Source organism: Anolis carolinensis, chromosome 2 (assembly GCF_035594765.1).
Source record: "Anolis carolinensis isolate JA03-04 chromosome 2, rAnoCar3.1.pri, whole genome shotgun sequence".
NCBI lineage: Eukaryota > Metazoa > Chordata > Lepidosauria > Squamata > Dactyloidae > Anolis > Anolis carolinensis.
The window spans coordinates 279,376,211-279,390,279 of NC_085842.1; the positions used below are offsets into that span (position 1 = coordinate 279,376,211).

At 38.3% G+C, this 14,069-nt stretch overlaps 1 long non-coding RNA gene across 4 annotated transcripts in view; it reads right to left on the reverse strand.

Annotated features, from left to right (window-relative positions):
- Nucleotides 1-2,635: 2,635 nt before the first annotated feature.
- Nucleotides 2,636-14,069, reverse strand: part of LOC103277622 (uncharacterized) — a 70,552-nt gene continuing 59,118 nt past the window's right edge. Inside the window, exons 7-9 of one of the 4 annotated variants that reach the window (XR_010003538.1) lie at nt 7,089-7,178; nt 6,154-6,187; nt 2,636-2,735 (exon numbers count right to left, since the gene is read on the reverse strand). This is a non-coding gene — a long non-coding RNA (uncharacterized LOC103277622). Of the gene's footprint in view, nt 2,736-5,592; nt 7,179-14,069 lie in introns of those variants that run through there. The other 3 variants (XR_010003539.1, XR_001729867.2, XR_001729868.2) reach the window with 3 other exon arrangements.

Consider the following 14,069-nt stretch of genomic DNA (forward strand, 5'->3'; position numbering starts at 1 on the left):
AAATAATGTCCATGTTATTCACAACCTTGGTGGAAGAATTTATTTTAAAATTTACTCTGCTATATTTTTACATTATGATGATTTTTACACAGTACTTATATTATGCTGGAGGCTTTACCGAACAAATAAAAAAATATAGTTGCTACACCCCTGGGAATTTATGACCTAATTTTAGACATGACATAAGTGAGAGCAAAAGGACAGTGCAAAAAAATTGAAAAGGGGGAAATAATCTAGATCGTATTGCATTCACTTCTCTGAATTGTCTGTGTTTAATAAGTCTAGCACCATATTTATTAAAATCCCATTTGTGTTCTTTCTGTTAAACCAGGTCTCTTGAGAAATACTTTCCTGGTATCCCCAAAATGGCATGCTAGGAAAACAGCACAACATTTTGGATGCCTTTACTTACCATTAGGCAGTCCATAGTGCTACCAGACTTGCTAAAAAAGATATTTATCTGTCATATTTTAAATCTAATTGTGAATCTTCCTAAACAGGTCTTGTAAGTGCTCTTCTTCACGAAAAATAGATAAGTGGAGAATCAATTTGTAATAAGGTAATGTCTCATTCTTTAGGGCAGATCAGGAACTTGTTGTTGGACTGCAATTCCCACCAGATCTTGTCACCTTGGACCTGAGGAGAGCATTTGTGAGTTTAACTTATTTTTGGATCTGATTATTAGCAGATTTGATTTGATTAATATGCTAATGCTTGGAATCCTGAGGACCTCCAATTTGACACGACGGTCAATCTCTGCAGGACACTGACCACAGAGGTGCACTTTTCAAAGTATAAATGTAGCATTTCAAAGGATTCCTTGACATCCCACCAGAGATACTAATGCTGCTGAATTTAGAAGGATGCCAAATGAGGTGGAAAATCACTGTAGCTAAGTGATAATGCTGCTCATAGCAAAAAAGATTTAAATTAATAAACATGAATATATTAATTCACTACACCCTGAGTAATAAGTTGTGTTGATGTTTCTTTTGCATAAAATGCCACTTAATAATGTGACAGAAAATTCAACCACTTGGGAAAGGAAGCTGCAATATTGGAAAGACATAAAGGATTATTCCAGAAGGCTTTCTGCTAAATACTCTGTACAAATGACTGAGCTGGAACGCATCATGAAGCACATACTCAGGTGGAATCGATACATCCCCTATAAAATATTTGTTGACTATTGCAGTCAAAGAAGGACATTTAACCAATATGTCCACCACAGAGTCCACACTTGAGTTTTGGTATTGAGTACTTCAGGGATATTTAATTTAGTTTGATCAAGCTGTTATCCTTCTAATTTCACCCCCATTCACCCCCATGAATTAATTGTGCAAAATTGTATATCTATATGGTGTTTGTTTTTAAATAAACATTTTGCAACTGTCATATGATTTCCTAGCATTTCAGGAAACTGAAACTAATGTAATGATGTTATCAAGTTGTACAATTTACCTGAATGCAGACAGAGCAAGGCACAATTACAAAGCCTTTTGAATGAGAGAACACAGTAAAGAAATAATGAAGAAAATAACAAAATATACTCCACTGAGATTTCTATAGTATGTCATATAACAATTCAATACATTTTGTTACAATAAATCAAACCAATACATAATAAAGTCAGAGAGGCTACTGGGAGACAACTTTCAAATCATATGCTGTATCCATGAATGCCTTCAAGTAATTTTTTGACTTGGATTGACCTAAGACAAATGTCTCACAGGATTTTCTTGGCAAGATTTGTTCAGAGTAGGGATTGCCAATGCCTTCCTTTGAAGCTGAAAGCGGGTGACTTGCCTAAGATCATCCAAGATATATCTACACTGTAAAACTAATGCAGTTTGACATTGTTTTAACTTCCATGGCTCAATGGTACAGAATAATGGAGGTGCCTCACCAAACTATGATTCTCATGAATTAACTGCATTAATTCTACAATGTGATCCGGTATGGGCAAACCCAGGCCCACAAGCTGAATTCGGTCTCTTGGGATCTTTCTTCCAGCCCCAGGCCAGGTGCCAGGTGCATGTCACACCCTCCTCTTTGCAAGAGAATGCAGCAACCTGCCACGTCCTTCTGCTGAGGGGAGGGCCCTGCAGACACATGTGGCTGTGCAGGGCACTGTGCCAATCTACAGCCTCCCTCCACCCCCTCCCTCCTGGCCAGCCCAGCCCACAATGTGACCCCTATGTGAAAAAGTTTGCCCATGCCTGGTGTAGATGCACCCATAGTGGTTTCCACAGCCAAGCAGTCTCCATAGTACAAGTTCAACAGCTAACCACTACGCCATGATGGCTCTATCATATGCTGTGCTGCCCTTAAAATCTTTTTCTCCAAACCAGGTCCCTGAGATACAGTCAAACCTTTCTACAGCAAGCATCTCAATGTATCCAGAAGGGACTACTACATCAAAGAGTATGGATGTTTTGTAGTTGACTGGGCCAAGAATACATTGAGACTGTAACAGCTTCCATATTGTCCCAAACCACTCCAGAAACTACAGCCTAAACAAGTAAATCCCATCATATCAGTGTACATAACTAGAGTTCTCACTGCACTTGGTATGCATAATATACACATAACTTGTGTGCACAATGATGTAAATCATTAAAGAGGAAACTGAAATGGCATTGTCAGATCACACTTTCTTTATTCAAATCCATGGAACAAACACATCTGGAGCACTGTAGAGAGGGTCACTGCATCTAAAAAAGGATATTTTAGATCTGAAAAAGATGCAAAAAAGGAGAAGCAGCATGATAAAATAACTGGAACAACTGCCTTATGAGGAAAACATACAATATTTGAACTGTTTATCTTAGAAAAAAGTGATTAAAGAGAAACATGATAATGATGCATCAAAATGTACATGATGCAGTAAAGGTAGACCGGCTTTTTTCCACCTCCCTTTATATAACACAAAAATCATATTCATCCACTGAAACTAAATGGTGGGAAATTCAGGACAGATTTTTTAAAAAAACATGCTTATTGACACTGCCCAGATCAACCATGGACATACTGCTAAAAGATGTAGAGATGGCTTTCAACGTGGATGGTGTTAGAAGAGGACTGGATAAATTAAGCTATTGGTTTCCAGGGAACACAAGATGAAGGAAGCAGTTGCACTCAAGACTTGTTGCCAAGTTTCCCATGGGCAACTGTCTGACCTCTGTGTGAACAGAATGTCAAACTGGATAGGTCTTTGGTCTGATCTAGTGCAGTTGTTTTGATAATGTTACATTATTAATGAAGAGAACTTTCAGTTTACTACAGAAGAAGTCATCTTCCCTAGGGGCCCTTTCATGCTACACAAGTACAGCACTATGATCCCACTTTTATGTCATGGCTACATCCCATAGAATGATGGAGTTTGTAGTTCAATGAAGCACAGATATTTTTAAACTTGAGAATTCTAAATACCCTTTGCCAAACTGCAAATACCAAGATTTAATAGGATGTAGTCATGGCCATTAAAATTAAATTACAGTGCTATAACTGTGCAGTGTGAAAGGAACCCAGTCTTTAGTACAAGACTTGTACTCACGTTCACACTAAACTATGGCAGTTGCCTACTCTTCACCTGATCTTCCCAGAATTTCCAAATGCTCAAGGCCCAATTTGTAGGGCCTCAATGCCTTTTCAAGACCCTTTTAAAAACTGTTTTTTGGGGTTTTTTTTAAATGGTTACTGTATTTATCCCTATTTACAAGAATGGTCCTAAACATGGCCCTGTTCCATAATTTTTATCCAGTTTTCTCATTATAAAGATCAAGACCTAAATGTTACATAGATTGATTTTGTTTTCTTAATCTTAATCACTTAAGATCATTCTCTGTAAATATTGAATCAACTGGTGCATAATTACACCAAAACCAGTGCTTCCTCCTATCTGACTTGTGGGGCAATGGGGATTTTCTAAATCCTGACTGGTGCCACTTTTTCCCCCATTGCCTTTCTCACTGAAGTTTTATCACCTGTGGTTGAGGTAAAGTTGCACTGAACATCCCCATTTGCTGATGCCTGTTTAGGGGAATTGTTCAAGAGTGACAGAGACAGCTCCATTGCGTTGTGAGAGCTACAATGTTCTTATTGTTCTCATTGTTCTCAAGTCTTGTATGGTAGCTGGTTGGACATCTTGCCTCACTGGACTGACTGACAGGTTGAGAGGAGATCCCAACCAGCTTCTGCTACATCTTTCCTGTCAGCTGACTCCTTCATTTCTCCATGCTGTGTTCAATCCATCAAGCCTTCCTCCTTCTGGGCAATCCCAGTGGTCTTTTGTAGGGTTCATCAGCCCTCTGGCTGTTCCTCCCCATGAGGTTTTCCTACTTCTGGGTAGCCAGTCAAAATTTTAACATCCATCAGTGATGTCAGATGCAACTGAAAACCCCATTGGGATATCTGCAATGGTCATGTGGAGAGATCAAGATGGTACCTGAGTGAAATGAGGCTCCACTACACAGGCAGGACAGAATTTCAGTACCAGAAAGATGCTACCTTTGCAATGATGACAAGGTCTAAATCAGGGGTCCCCAAACTAAGGCCCGGGGGCCGGATGCGGCCCTCCAAGGTCATTTACCTGGCCCCTGCCCTCATTTATAATATAATATTTTTAAATCAGTTTTAATAATATAATATATTGTATATACATATAATATTGATAATAATCTTATGTTATACAATATAATACTAATAGTAATACCATATAATAATATTAATTATATGTTATATATTACATATTATATAATAGTATAGTATAGTTCAATATAGTAATATATGATGCTAATACAGTGTTATGCTAATAATATAATATATTGTATGTACATACAGCTGTTCTGAGTCCCTTTCGGGGTGAGAAGGGTGGGATATAAATATAGTAAATAAATGCAGTAAATAAATAATTAATTTTACACTTAGGCTCGGCCAAAGTCTGACATGACTTAAAGGCACACAACAACAACAACAAACCTAATTAACTTGACTATCTCATTGGCCAGTAGCAGGCCCACACTTTCCATTGAAATCATAATAGGTTTAAGTTGGTTAAAATTGTTTTCATTTTTAAATATTGTATTCTTTCATTGTTGTTGTTGTTGTTGCACTACAAATAAGACATGTGCAGTATGCATAGGAATTTGTTTGTATTTTTTTTCAAATGATAATTTGGCCCCTCAACAGTCTGAAGGATTGTGGACTGGCCCTCTGCTTAAAAAGTTTGGGGACCCCTGGTCTAAATGGTCAGTCATTTTTAAGCATGGTTTTTAATCAGTTGACTAAATAATTTTAAACATACCATATCATGAGATAATTTCCAGAATGCTCTTCTGAGTATGTGGTAGGTATTCTAATGGCTGTTGTGATCACTGTGCCAACAGCAACATTATTAATGTAATATTGCTTAAGTGTACTATGATTATTTAATAATTGTTGTACACCAATTAATATTACTGTGGTATATGAATTGCAATTGTATTATATTTATAATTAGTTAACCATAATAAATATCTATGTATAATATTTCATCAATTTATCATGTTAGTTACACTGACAATATAAAAGCTGAGATTGCAATGCTATACACAGTTACTTGCAAACAGGAACCACTGAACTCCTTGCAATGTATTTCTGAACAGACATGTAAGATTACACATCCTGTATTTTAAGATACATTAAAAACATGTTTGCAAGAAATAGTAGCAATTGTTCTACCTGAATTACCAATATATGTGGTATTTAAAAAGAAAAAGAAGATTCTTTAAGCATGTGTGTGTACAACCCAAAAGAAATAAGTGTGTGTGGGATGACTGCTCATAAAATGACATTGTGGCTTGTCTGAGACACCATAAAACATAAAATTCCTTGACCTCTTCCTCAATATACGAAATTGTAGAACTCAACATCTGAGGACCATATGGAGGTTCACTGAAATGACCCCTTTCTCCCCTCTCTGATAAGAAATATCAAGATTTGTTCACCAGACTTTACATTTTATTTAGAAATGTTAAAAATATTTACTAGATTTTTAGTGGCCCTGCTATAAACTGCTCAATTTATTCTTTTTTCCTCTTTCCTTTGTAAATGTAAAATGTAATGGGAACTTCTGGCAGTCTCAGGATCTAAGTGTTATAAAATCTTCCTTACTTGTACATTATGAAGCTCGGCAGCACCATGCACGCTGTAATAAATGATTAGACAAGAGAGGAAAAAATAAAATATACCTTTGTGATATGTTTCTGAAGTTTATGACAAAAGCTGCTCCTTGCGGTTTATTAAACTCTAATCATTTTTCTTGAAGGATTAGTAGCAATTATCATTAAGGTTCAAGCATTTAACTGTGACTGCTGCAATAAATCTTACTGAAATAACTGAAACATACTTTTTTTTGCATGTGGCAACCTGTCTCTGAATCACAACCATCTGTACATAGTTATTGCCTGGTGCACACAGATGGCAGTAAAATCACTATAAAGCTATACCATTCTTTAATCATAAGTTCTATCAGTTCCAAGCAAAATGAAATCGCAGTCAAGACTATTAGCATTTGAAAGACTATATGATCACTGTAATTAACAAATATGTTTTCAAATCCTGGTACAATACTGTTTCATTTGTTTCCCCATTGAACAGTCCTCCCCCCACACACTCACAGAACACTGCAAACCTCAGAATTACTTATAGTGCGCATCCCCTTGTTTTAATCTCAGACATTTCATTAAAAAATGAATGAAAACACATGTTAGCAATAGAACAACAATCTTTCAACCTTTCACCATGCACATTTCCTTTGCAGTTCTAAAATGATCCTATGTGGTAGCAGGATAATTGATTCCTTCTTGTTCTGGGTGCAGAATCATGAGTACTTGAGGTCAACAGCAAGATGGATATACTAAATCTTTGTCATTTCAATTGTTCACAAAGAAAGCATTTGTTCGTGCTTACCCCCATGAAAACTATAAGAAAGTATATATGTCTAAACAGATCTATTTGTCTATAAAACTTTTAAGAAAATCAATCTGCAGTTCACTTTCAAATGGTACACCACTTTACCACATTATGCAGCTCATTACACAACTCACCATCTCTCCCTTGCCTCCTGTGCATGCATTGCAATTGAGGGCTACTAGTATGGCCCTCATCTTCTCCATGCAGTGCTAGTTTCTAAGGTCCTGAAAGCCAAAGAGAAGTAAAGTTGGGAAAAAACCTATGACAGGGGCAGAACTTTCCACGCATTTGGATTTGTCTTGTATCATCTAATCCCTCCAAAATTAAAACTACTTAACAATAAGTAGGACTACATTTTTAATAGTGAGAAGAACTACTTTTATCATATAGTAGTGAACTCTTGTCAACTCCACAGTTATTGAGGCTGAGTTATTAGTTCTAATCACTGGTCTACATTGTTGTTGTTGTTTATTATTGTTTAGCTCAAGTGTCGGCAGTGGCCAGGAGGGCCTTTGCACAATTAAAACTTGTGTGCCAGCTGCAACCATACCTCGAGAAGTCTAACTTGGTTACAGTGGTCCATGCTACAATGCTCTCTACGTGGGGCTGCCTGCGAAGATGGTCCGGAAATTCCAAGTAGTTCAAAGGTCAGCAGCCAGGTTTCTAACTGGTGCTGGTTATAAGGAGCATACAATGCCCCTATTGAAACAGCTCCATTGGGTACCGATAAACTGCTGGGCCCAATTCAAGGTGCAGGTATTAACCTATAAAGCTCTAAACGGCTCGGGCCCTGCCTATCTCCGTGATTGCATCTCCCCCTATGAATCGGTGCAGGCCTTGAGATCGTCCGGGGAAGCTCTTCTCTCGTTCCCACCTCCATCCCAAGTACGGTTGGGGATAGGGTTTTTTCAGCAGTGCCCCCCCCCCCCCCCCCCGGCTCTGGAATGCATTCCCAAAAGAGATCAGGCAATCCCCTACCTTATCCACCTTTCGTAAGGATCTGAAGACCTGGTGGTTTCGGCAGGTTTTTGAGTAATTTACTCTGTATACCTCCGACCTATGGCCTTGAAACATGTTATATAAAATTTATCCATCCCTAACTAGATTGTTAGGATACTTGGCTAATGATCCCTGTCCTCTCGATTATGGCTGGCTTGTAATTGTTATTTATTGCCTATTTTAATTGTATAGTTGTATCTGTTTGAATATTGTCTCTCAATTGCTGACTATGTAATGTATGTTGTTATTTTGATTGGAAACTGCCCTGAGTCCCCTCGGGGAGATAGGGTGGTATATAAATAAAGTTTATTATTATTATTATTATTATTATTATTATTATTATTATTATTATTATTCATCTAGTTGCTTCCAACTCTTAATGACCTCATCAAGCCCGTAGCCAGGATTTTGATTCGGGAGGGGGGCTGGGATTTTGGTTGGGGGGGGGGGCTGAGTCTGAGTGAGAGAGGATCTACCTTAGCAAACCTTTTGTATTGTTATCCCAATACCCCCATGCATATGGGATATATTGAGCATGGTGATCAGATCATGATATGAATAAACATAACAGTTTAAATAATAAATGTAAGACCTTCTCACGGACCACCCTGAGAATTTCGGGGGACTGAAGCCCCTCAAGCCCCCTCCCCCTCCCAGCTACATGCCTGGACCTCATGGACCAGCCCACGCCAGAGCTCCCTATAGGCTGTCGACACCATCAGCTCCTTCAAGGTCAATATACTTTTTCATGCCTCAATTGTGAGCCCTGTTTCTGGGTATATCTGACCTGCTGATTCCAAAAAAGGCATTAGTTTTCTCCTATCAGTTCTAGTTTTTGGAATACGGAATATAATCACATTTCAGTTGCCATCTGCTTGCCCATAGAAAATCATGATAACCATATCTGAGAAACTAGAGCTGATGGAGTCTATCCAATGCAGTTTTCTGAATCAGTGCCCTGAAATAACCCCAGGAACACGCCTAAAAACCAAGCTACCAATAATTATTTTTAATTGGGCTGTGTAGTCTATATTTTAAAATACAAAAGCTGGTCCTCTCCGATTAGGAAGATTGTTCTCTTTTGTGATACATCAGGTAATTCTCACTGTAGCACTCCTACTCGGAACATTGATATCTTTGTGGCTTGTCATACTGAATGCATACTATTTTGGTTTTCATATGCAAAAATAACTGAGTACATTTCATGTTTCTTATGCTAGCAGTTTCATTATAAAATTATTCACCAAGATATATCTTATGTCTGTGTTTCATGGTTGCTTTTGTTTTATATTAAAATCTGTGACTTTACAACTCAACTCTTCCATCAGTTATGAACACCAAAAAATATGAAACAGATGAGATGAGTGTAACATGAATCTTGCAGAGCATAGCTGTGCTTTTTGATGGGTTTAGGGTAAGCAGTTGCCCTCCCTAGGGCACATGTTAACTGTTTCAGATTCACTGCTGCCAAATGCACAGTTTGCTATCTGCAGGAAAATACAATTGGCAGGGAACAGCTGGTACCAGTCAATAGATGTGCCATTTCTATTTCATCTATAAGAGCTGTAGCACAGCAAATTAGCATAGATCCAGATAGCATATCTGAGTTTGAGCTTCTATTAAAGACCACCAAGCTTCTATTCATATGCATGTATTTAGATTTTAGACCCTCTCACAACCACTCCACCAAAATACAAGATAATTTCTGAATTGATAACTAGTAATTGATACCTAGTAACCATCATATTTTATCATGACATTAAAATATAGCCATATTGGTTTTGTAGCTTTCCTAAACTGCTACAGGTCGAGTATCTCTTATCCAGAACTCAGAAATAAAAAATACAATACTCCAGAAAATCTGAAATTGTCCACATTGGTGGCTACAATACTCCTTTCGGTCCACATGGGATTTGTCAACAGGATGACAGAGACAGGGTCACCTTTGTTTCCTGATGATCTGTTGTACATAAACTTTGTGTCATGCATGAAATTACTTTTTAAATGTTTATATAAAATTACCCTCAGGCTAGAAGGTATATATGAGACATAGATGAATTTCATGTTTAAACTGGGTTCCCTTCTTCAGGATATCTCATTATATAGATATAGATATAGATATGCAAGTATTGCAAAAGAAAAGAAAAACCAAAATCTGAAATAGGAAACACTTAGGGGCCTAAGCATTTTGGATAAGATACTCAATCTGTATATGTGATTCAATAGATCCACATATATATTCATCAAGGTATGAAATACGTAGAAGTACATAAAGCTGTGACGGAGCAAACATACCTTCATGTTGGCTAGCATGAGGGAAATGTTTTTGACAATGATAAAATCAGATCAGCCCACATTTTTTAAAAAAATCTAAATAATCATGCTATATACAAAGTTATATACTGACATAGTTAAAACATGCTAACTGGGAGATGACAGTATCATACAGGATTTTTACATGGCAGGAAGAACTTTTTTTGAATGTTGGCTCCTACTATAGTAATAATAATAAGAGCAACTTTATTTTTATACCCCATCTCCATCTCCCCGAAGGGATTTGGGGCGGCTAACACGGGGCCAAGCCCAGATAATCACAATAAAGCAAGATAAAATACATACATACTATTCTATTGTGCCAGGAGGAGAGACAAATCATGATCACTATTGATATCCCATAATACTACTTTATATCTGAAGGCCTCTTATTAAATATACACACCACCCCATTTATCTGCCAACAGCAGGCTGAAAGGAACAGCTCCTGCATTCTTAAAACAATTTTGAGTGGTGGAATTGGCTAGAAAAAGTTGCTAAGAGACTACTGGCAAACAGTTCTGACTACTGACTTTTAGGAAGTTGGTGAAGTGGGCTGATCATACTTTGCCCTTGACAGATGGCTGGTGTTTAGAAATATATGCCCTGGACTGTACTCACAAGAATCTTGATACTGTCAGTAATAATAGCAACCTTGGGCCCTGTCACATTGCACGATTAGCACACTATGGTTTCACTTTAAATGTCATGGGTGCTTCTTAGCGGGGGGTTGGACTGGATGGCCCATGAGGTCTCTTCCAACTCTACTATTCTATGATTCTATGATTCTATCCTACAGTATCCTCATGTTTGTAATTTGTTCAAGCACTAGAGCTCTTTAGAATTCTAAACACCTTTCTACCCATAAAGTTCAAATTTCAAGATTCCACAGAAAGTTGCCATCATAGTTAATGTAGAATCATAGCACTAGAGATATACCTCATTTAACAAATGGATGTGTTCCCGGGCATTACATCTTTAATAGGAGGTTTAGTACCAAAGATAGGTTCATAAGCCACAAAAAGGAAGAGCAATTCTATTTGTTTCAGCAAACCTATTTTTCAAAACTAACCATATGCACATGTCAAATTAAACAAGCATGTCACGTGAGCCTAGCATGAGCAAACCAAAACACTTTAAGTTTCTAGAAACCACTTGAAGGTTTATTCTCCATAGTGCGCTCAAGGATTGATGTTGTTGTTATCCATTTTCCTGCACTTTTCTTAAGAGTTTGATTTTGTTAACCAAACTTATAGATCTAAGGTGGGCTTTTTAATTGTAGGGCAGCAGGTGAGGGTTTTCCTCTGTTTTGCTATCTATACATGCTCAGTATGGCATTGGGGAGGCAGCCACACTTGGATACTACACCAGAACATGGATCCATTTTAAATCTAGTTTCTGCCTCCTGCAGAATTCTGGGGTTTGTAGTTTAGTGAGGCCCAGGACCTGCCTGGCTGAGCAGTTTAAAGGCCCCTCCCTAAACTGCAAGCCCCAAAATTCTGCAGGATGCAGAAACTGGATTTAAAGTAGATCCATGTGATGAGGTGTAAATTCCTCTCTTTTCAGACAAACTATTACAACCTGGCATTGAAAATCTGTGTTTCTCCACTTCAACCTTCCTTCAAAATCCTTCCAAAGTTGATCCTACTAAAAGTTTCAAGACAGAAAGATGATAAAGAGGAAAAGGGGGCTGGTTGGGTCTAAAATTACTTTGTAAAAAGGAACTTTCTTATTTAACTGAGCTATTGTCGATATAACTGGAAGCGTGAAATGACCCCATCTCTTCTTCAATGTAAAGAAGTAGTTTTGATAGAGCTGTTTTTATCACATATATGTACTGAGGATCCTGTATCTTGGCTAATCTAAAGAAGTAGATAACTATTATGCATACAAGGAGACTCCCAACGGAATACATTATATACCACAAACCAGAGGAGAAAATGGAAGTGAAATTCTCTTCTAGCCCTCAAACAGATGTAAGCTGCTCTTTCACTCCCTCAATGGGCATTCAATCAATGTTTTTTTCCTGTGAGTCAGGTATTTTCATTAGTTTTTGAGAAAAGGGTCATAGCAATTGTTACCTATCCCTGTTTTAAGACTAGCAGTGATAGGTTATGTGCCTGCATTATTGTCTTCTAGCAAATATATTGGTCTCTCTATAAATAAACCAAGAAAGTCACACATTATCTTTAAAACTAATCTTTTAACATTTTCTTGAAATGACCAACTGCTTAGGGAAGCCAGGAGGGTGCTGCATAATAGTGTTTTGAAGAAGGGTTTGGATTTCATGTTAAAAAATATATAAACATATTTTATAACCAAATTTAACATGGAATTAACATCATATTTTAATATTTTAGCCACATACAGAGCCAGGAAAGGAGAGACAAGTGCTTTCAGAAAGCCTTTATGAAACAAGCAGAGTGAATACTGAAATTTCCTATGTGTGCAATGAACTCAAACTGACCAGCTTGCAAATCTGTAAAGACAGTGTTGACCTAGCCTGATTCACAGATTCAGTATCTCTGCATAGCTTTGGCTGAATGAGTAAAATAGTAAAGGTAACTCCACAAAGGATCACAGCAAATTGAAATTCTTTCGACAGGTACCATACATAAAAATTGTTCAGTGCACTAAACAGAATATAACTCCCTTATCCATAGACTCAATGTCCACATACACATGCTCCAAAATATTTCCTCCTCAAAGTGTTTGAGGGTCTCTCTTGGTCCTCCAGTGCTATTCTATTGTATGCTCCAGGCCCAAGTAGAGTCGAAATGTTCACTTTTCAGTTCACTTTATATGTAGTTTCAGGTACTCATGGCAGCTGTTGGAACCAGTTGATCCCCAGTTGATACAAGGTCCATACTGCAAAATACAGGGTGTTTGAAAAAGAACTCCCTATTCACTATTTAATTTAAATGATGAATAGGGAGTTCTTTTTCAAAAACCCTGTATAAAACATCAATTTTCAAACAGTTTTCATTGTATCTATCAAAGCAACACAGATCCGAATTCTATTGGTAGTCCCTTTGAGACAAGAACCATTAAATCAGTTGCTGACTGATGAGTCATCATTTATGTAAATCCTATTGATTTAATAGGTCTACTGTAGTTAGGACCATCCAACAGGATGTTGAGCATTATAATTTAAAATACCTGGTGACATTTCTGTCTCAGAAATAAAAAATAGCACACATGCAAGCAGAAAGAAAGATTTCAACACAAGTACAATGAGGTGATACGGAGTAGATAATCTTTGTTGCATGGTTTCTATTACAGTAGAGTCCCGGTTATCCGAGATAAAGGGGTGGGCCCAATCTTGGATAACCGAACTGCTCGGATAAACTGGCAATCCGGTTTAGGGAAGCACCCTGTGATCACTGCTGCCTAACAATGCTCGCAGGGTCCTTCCCAAGGGGTGAGCCCTCGCCAAGGGACGTCTCCCCAGATCTCCCTTGGCCAGGCCCTTCCTGGAGGAAAGAGTTTCCTCCAGCAAAGGCCTGGCTGAGGGAAACCCGCGGCACACTCCTCATTTCTCAGAGGGACAGGCCCTTGCTGGAGTAAGGGCCTGTCCCTCAGAGAAACGCTGAGCACGCCCCGGATCTCCCTCGGCCAGGCCCTTGCTGGAGGAAAGTTTTTTCCAGCAATGGCCTGGCTGAGGGAGATCCGGGGAGATGTCCCTCAGCAAAGACTTGCCCCTTGGGAAGCACCCCATGAGCGCTGCTCCAGCAGTGATTGCGGGGTGCTTCTGGGGCGCTTCCTCCTCCCTCTCCCTCTCCTTCTCTTGAGCTCCCTTCACT